General features: G+C 36.6%; 1 long non-coding RNA gene across 2 annotated transcripts; it reads left to right on the forward strand.

Moving 5' to 3' along the window:
- Window positions 1–450: 450 nt before the first annotated feature.
- LOC145585074 (uncharacterized) lies at window positions 451–4,813 on the forward strand. Of its 2 annotated transcripts, none has more exons than XR_014100545.1 (6): window positions 451–610; window positions 1,176–1,255; window positions 1,411–1,538; window positions 1,672–2,973; window positions 3,176–4,261; window positions 4,359–4,813. It is a non-coding gene; the product is annotated as an uncharacterized LOC145585074 (long non-coding RNA). The 2 variants fall into 2 exon arrangements; XR_014100546.1 differs by having other exon boundaries at window positions 1,416–1,538.
- Window positions 4,814–5,572: the final 759 nt, after the last annotated feature.

Here is a 5,572-nt window from a genome sequence, read left to right on the forward strand (position 1 = left end):
AAAACATAGCCTAAAGGTGCCATAATATAATGCTCGTAATTATAAATTATTCTCTATAATTACGAGCATTATTCTTTTACAAGTACATATCTAAGAGCATTTGATTTATTTTTCAAGAAATATTTAGAAGATTTTGGTAGTTTAGGAGAAAGAAAGTGGTAAAATTATGAGGAGGGAGAAATTTTAAATATTAGTAAATAAAACTAATTTATAAGAGGAGAGAGAAAATGTAGGAAACTAAAGGGGGAGGGGTTGTAGGTATTATGGTAATTTTGTGGGGGGGGGGGGGGGTTGTAGGTAAGAGTAAGTATTACCCACTACCAGGTATGGGATAAGCCCAGGCCATACCATAATAAAAAATGATTTTTTCAATTTTTTAAAAGCTAAAAATAATTAAAATAAGTAAAAGTGATAGTAGGGGGGTAAAAGCCAAAACCCGCTAAAAAAAAATCGAAATTGCGCCAAAGGTTTTGTGAAGGCCGGAAAACCACTAAACTCTATCGAAGAAAATCCGAGTAGATTTGGCTCCGCATCCTGTCAACTGTAATAAGAGGAGACTGTCTGTCAAGAGGTGTAGCTCGCCCATAAATGCTGAAGTCTTCTCTATCAGGTGAATTGTTCTTTTGATTTTTAGGGTTTTTTTGTTAATTGAAACGTTATTGATTGAATTGGTTGGGTTATGTTGTTTTTGGAATGTCGTATCAGTGGGATTAGTTAGTGTTGTTTTCATTTTCTTCGTAGTCTTGTTGAAGTATATAAGTAACTACTGTTTTTTACAATAATTTTCGGACCATTAGTGTTAATACAGTTGGAGCTATCTTTAATCCTTTAATTTTTAATTTTCACAATTTTTTTTTTCTTTTTTCTAAATATACTACAATATGGGGAGTATATGAAGGAACTTATTGAATCTTAAGCCAATTTGAATAGCTGTTGAAATTTCGTTGAATTTGTTAAGCCCATTAGAAATTTCGTTGAATTTGGTGGGCTAAATTTCTGAATTCAAGTTTGTATAAATCCTTGGTTTTATATTAACATTAATATATGAATTGGAGTTGGTATATTTGCTTGGTTTGATATGGAGCTTAATTCTTGAAACTTTGTTTTATATTGACCTAAAATATTGAACGAACTTGAATTGAAGTGACATGGCTGTGTTATGTTTTGTTTTGTAGAAATGGAAGATTCTTATACAGAAATGGAACAAGCTTATACATAAATTGATGTTGTGTCACATGAGGAAGAATATGAGGAGGTATAATTAGTTGTGTGCTCTATGTTTTTTATAGTAGTCTGGTGTATGTTTATTGTAGTGTGTTGTACATGTTAAAGTTGTTTTGTGGGCAATTTGAATTGTAGAATTCCTCAATAGAGCATTTAAAGTTGAATGTAATGTGTTCTTTTGGCAAGTGGAGTTGTTATCAACCCCTATTCCTTCAGTTGTAGATGTTTTCAACCATTTGGAACATGGTTTGGAGGAGGGCTTTTGTACTCCTTTACGCTGTGTGGTAGAGACTGAAGAAGGACAGATTGAGGAGGTATAATTAGTTGTGTGCTGTATGTTTTTGATAATAGTCTGGTGTACATGTCAAAGTTGTTTTGTGGGCAATTTGAATTGTAGACTTCCTCAATAGAGCATTTAAAGTTGAATGTAATGTATTTTTTTGGCAGGTGGAGTTGTTATCAACCCTTATTGCTTCAGTTGTTGATGATTTCAACCATTTGGAGCATGGTTTAGAGGAGGGCTTTTATACTCCTTTAGGCCGTGTGGTTGAGAATGAAGAAGGACAGTTTGAGGATAAACTGAACCACCCTGAAGTAGGTATGGTTTTCAGTAGTTGGGAGGAGGCAGACAAATTCTAGAGGCAGTACGGGATGCAGTGAGTTTTTGGTGTTTTACGCGCAGTTGGTAATTACAAAATTGAGAATGGTAGAAGTGATAAAAGTAAGTTGAGGAGTTACATATGGAGATGTGAATGTGCTGGGAGCCTGACCTAAGACGAAAAGTTAATGGGAAAAGGGTTTATGGTGGTGGTTTAAGTTTGTAGCTAAATCGTAGGAAGACGAAGAAATGTGGTTGTCTTGTGCAAATGAGGGCAGTTTGTAAGCAGGATGGTTCATGGGAAGTTAGGAAGGCAGATGTAGTGCATGTGAATCACATTCCTACTCCCCGGAAGTTAAGATATATTTCAATGTTTCGGCAGGATGAAATAACTAGTGTGGTTAAGAGGAAGCTCATTAATGGCTGTAGTGCGGGGAGTAAAGTGACGCAATTACATCGTAGTTTGGCAAAAGAGAAGGGCGGAGTTGAGAACATGGCCATCACCGAAAGAGACCTAAGGAATGTTCTAGCTAAGGAGAAGAAGTTTAAGATGAGTTGTGGTGATGCAAATGCAATGCTTGCCTATTTCGATAAGATGAGTGCCGATAATCAGAACTTCTTTCACAAGTATAGGCTAGATGATGAGGGTAGGTTGACTGATGTGATGTGGGTTGATGCCTGGAGTAGGGTAGTGTATGAGGAGTTTGGGGATGTTATGTGCTTTGACTCGACATACATTACTAATGAGTATGAGCTTCCCTTTTATAATTTTGTTGGTGTCAATCATAACGGTCAGACCATATTATTAGGATGTGCCCTTGTATCTCACGAGGACACCGACACACATGTGTGGTTGTTTAACAATTGGCTAGAGTGCATGGGTGGCAAGGTCCCTGTTGGTTTCTTGACAGATTAGTGTGCGGCAATGAGAAAAGCATTGAGTATTGTAATGCCTGGTGCGAAGCATCGGTGGTGTTTGTGGCATATCCTTAATAAGTTCGACAACAAATTGGGAAAGTATTCGAAGTACGACGAATTCCATGACGTTCTACTTAATGTTATATATGACAGTTTGACCGAAGAATAATTTGAGGTTAATTGGACCCTAGCAATGGAGTCATATGGTCTTGTAAATGATGACTAGCTTACAGGTAATAATGAAAATTAAAATTCTACTTTGAATTTATTTTGGGTATTAATGTGTATACTGTTATAGTCAGATGTATGAATTGTTATTGTTCTGCTGCGTTCTATTTTGTCACTTCTTACTTGATTTACGTACCTGAAATTAAATCTTTTGGATTAAAAGTTGCTGGAGTAATTTTTACTAGAAATTTTTTTTTTTTTGTTTAGTGCTGTATGATAAAAGACATATGTGGATCCCGGCTTATATGAAGCATTTGTTCTGGGCGGGTATAAGACTACACAGCGTTCGAAGAGCATAAATAGCTTTTTTGATAAATATGTAAAGCGGGACACTCGTTTGTATGAGTTTGCATAAAGGTATTGCGATGCTATGGAGAATCGGGTGAATTTGGAGAAAGAAGTCGATGCAAACTCTGCAATGAGGGTTAGACATGTCCTTACGAGTTTCCCTTTTGAAAAGGTTTTTCAAAAGGTCTACACAGATGCTAAATTTGAAGAAATCCAGGAGCAGTTGGCAAGGCTTTTGTATGTCAGCGTTGTTTCCAAAATAGAGTTGTTAAATAATGTTGAGCACTCTGTGGAAGATAGAGTATGGATTTACCACAAAGACCAGAGGAAGGAGATTCCTATTAACAGGAAGAGAGTTTACATTGTGCATTTCAACATTAAAACCAAAGAGGCTGCTTGTGAGTGTAAGTTATTTGAGTGTCACAGAATTATGTGTAGGCATCAATTCAAGGTGTATGATGTGAATGACATAACCGAAGTTCCTGAGAAGTATATATTAAGGCGTTGGTGTAAAGATGTTCAAAGGCGTCACACTCGAGTTAAGGTGGCTTATCATGATCCTTCCAAAATGGAGGAAGTCAAGAGGTTTGATAACCTAATGGTCCGTTTTGAGAGACTTTGTCTTAAAGCCTCTGTGCAAGAAAAGTATGTTGAAATGGCTGTTAAGGGATTTCCAATTTAGAGGAAATCATTGATGCTGCCATCATGGAAGCAACTGATGCTGCAAATGTAGCCATGCCATGTGAGGATACAATGGCATGTGATGATATCATGATTGAGGGTTATAGTATTGCTGTTGGTGTCGAGGATATATACCTTACACCACAGGTTGCATCAGCAACTAAGTCTTCTGACTTACCTACTCATGTTGGGGATCTTGTTTCCCGTAAGAAAAAGGCGCATAGACCAAGGAAAAAATGATTTCTATCCTGTACGGAAAAGAAAGGGAAGAAAGCATTTACTTTGGTGCAGTAACAAACTCAAGCTACTGCATCACGCATTCCGGTAATGTTACTTGCTCTTAACTATTGATATGCTATATATATGTCTTGTAGTTTGGTGTCTTATAAATTTTATATATTTATATATGTCTTTTATGAAGGTTGATTGTTATGGCTTGAATGTTGTTGAACCTGCGACTCCAATTCCTAAGCCAAGGAAAAAAAGAGCTAGGAAGGCCAAGGCCAACACTGATGGACAAGTAGTATAACCTGTTTTTGCTAATGATGGGCTGGTGTTAAGTTCCCAAAATCGTTGGGTTGGAGGTATTAGGTATGGTCCGGCCTATGGTGAACTTTGCTACTTCATGTATAATTACTGTCAAAAATGGGTAGCACGGGATGTCCTTCCATTTGTTTTCGGAGCTGGGCTTTCTACCATGGCAACAACACCTTCCAATTACAGTTGAAGATCTCAAAATTATTTTGAAGATGTGGCCGTTTTACGTCCGAGCTCAATTATTTTAAAGTTGTGGGCATATTAATTCAAAACCTTAGGGGCCCTATTTTTGTACAAATTACAATTAACTTAGTGATCAGCCTTATATTTCTATTATAAGCTTTGGCCTGTTTTGCTACTCTTATGGAAAATGGAATTATCGCTTTTGATAATATTAGTTTTTGTGTTGAAATCACTACTATAAATGTTTGAAGAAGCTGAATTCATATAGTTTTCATAATGTTTTGCTATGCACTTCTTTATTAATGAAATTAGTTTTAACAAAATACCAAAAGCAAACCAAATCCAACATTAACACCTAAAGGAAATGAGGTGACACTGATTAGTTTGAAACATGATTTCTGAATATGACAATAAGTCAATAAACCGAGTTACATATTTTAATTTCTGCATAATTGCTGGAAATACACTAAAATACACTTATGCAAGAAATTTCATGACCATGATACTGATTAGGAAGGATATCACAACACATAAAACCATTAATGCCAATCCATTACCCACCATTGTTTGTTCGTTTCTGACTCTTACTAGTTCAGCGGAGAGAGTTTGTTTTTCCTGGCCACAACATGCCATTCTTGCCCTCAGTATTTTCAACTCGGTTGCATATTTATGTTTCTCAAAAATGAGGACATTCATCACATCTCTCTGCCAATCCACCACTTCCTCATCGACCCATTTAAAGAAATTACAACCCTTTTGCCCCGTTTCGAAATTGTAAAACTTGCAGCATAGAAATTTCCTTCCAGGGTTATCATGTGTCCATGATGTCCTTTGGCTACCGGATTGCCACATAAGCACTTTCTGCCGGTATTAAGCTCGCGTCTCCTAGATGACATTGATACTTCAATTCCAAAA

The sequence above is a fragment of the Chenopodium album genome, chromosome 16 (genome assembly GCF_948465745.1).
Source record: "Chenopodium album chromosome 16, dcCheAlbu1.1, whole genome shotgun sequence".
NCBI classification, from domain to species: Eukaryota; Viridiplantae; Streptophyta; class Magnoliopsida; order Caryophyllales; family Amaranthaceae; genus Chenopodium; species Chenopodium album.